At 47.7% G+C, this 1,266-nt stretch overlaps 1 pseudogene; it reads left to right on the top strand.

Moving 5' to 3' along the window:
- The first annotated feature begins 261 nt into the window (after nt 1-261).
- Nucleotides 262-1,217, top strand: LOC141975055 (olfactory receptor 52P1-like; annotated as a pseudogene).
- The last annotated feature ends 49 nt before the right edge of the window (nt 1,218-1,266 follow it).

Below are 1,266 nucleotides of genomic sequence, written 5' to 3'. Positions count from 1 at the left end.
TTAATCTGCTATCATGTTACCGATTCACCTGGCTTGGTTTTTTCCCTGTGAGGACTTCTCTGGACTTGACTATGACCTAAATGATTTGGTACCATTTGCAAATTTTGCCACCTCACTGCTCACCTCCCTTTCTATATTCTTAATCACTATAAGATATTTACCGTATTATTTGTTATAAAGTGTATAACCCCCCTCACTGTGCTTTTCTTCCTTCACAGGCACCTTGAGCATTTCTTAGATGATCAACGCATCAATCACCCCATGGCCGTTTTCAACCTCACCCCCGCTGACCCTTCAACATTCACTCTAAGCGGTATTCCTGGTCTAGAAACTGCCCATGTCTGGATTTCCATCCCTTTCTCTACATTCTACACTATCAGCCTGCTGGGAAATTGCATGGTCCTGTTTGTTGTAGGCACAGAGCAGACCCTATACAAACCGATGTACCTGCTGCTCTGCATGCTGGCACTCACAGACATCAGCATGTCTACGTCTGTTGTGCCGAAGGCACTGTGTATATTTTGGTTCAACTTCAAAGGCATTACTGTGGGTGGCTGCCTCACCCAGATGTTCTTCCTTCATGCAGCTTCTGTTATGCAGTCAGCCGTCCTCGTGACAATGGCCTTCGATCGCTACGTTGCTATATGTGACCCTCTGAGATATGCCACCATCCTCACCAATGCACGAATAGCTAAACTGGGGCTTATGGGCTTGATAAGAGCTGTTCTCTTCATTCTGCCCATGCCCCTGCTCCTGAGCAGGCAGCCATTCTGTGCCAACCACATTATCCCCCACACGTACTGCGACCACATAGCTGTGGCAAAGATGTTTTGTGGGGACATCACAGTCAACAGGTTGTACGGCTTGGTGATAGCACTCGTAGTCGTCGTGTTAGATCTGATGCTCATTGCCCTGTCCTATGGTCTGATCATAAGGACCGTCCTCAGAATCTCCTCCAAGAAAGCCCACCAGAAAGCCCTCAACACCTGCACAGCACACATCTGTGTCATGCTGATGTCTTATACTCCCTGCCTCTTCTCCTCTCTGACACATCGGTTTGGTCAGGGCATCGCTCCCCACATTCACATCATCTTGGCCAACCTCTATTTCCTCATCCCCCCCATGCTCAATCCAATCATTTATGGGGTCAAAACCAAAGAGCTTCGTGACAAAGTGGGCAAATACACCTTCAGAATGTGCTCACCTGGGGCCACTGACTTTAAACCTGCATGACAAGAGGAGGAAGGATATTTCCTCAGTAATCAA

This window comes from Natator depressus, chromosome 1, assembly GCF_965152275.1.
Source record: "Natator depressus isolate rNatDep1 chromosome 1, rNatDep2.hap1, whole genome shotgun sequence".
Taxonomy (NCBI): Eukaryota; Metazoa; Chordata; order Testudines; family Cheloniidae; genus Natator; species Natator depressus.
This window is presented reverse-complemented; position numbering and strand designations above follow the sequence as displayed.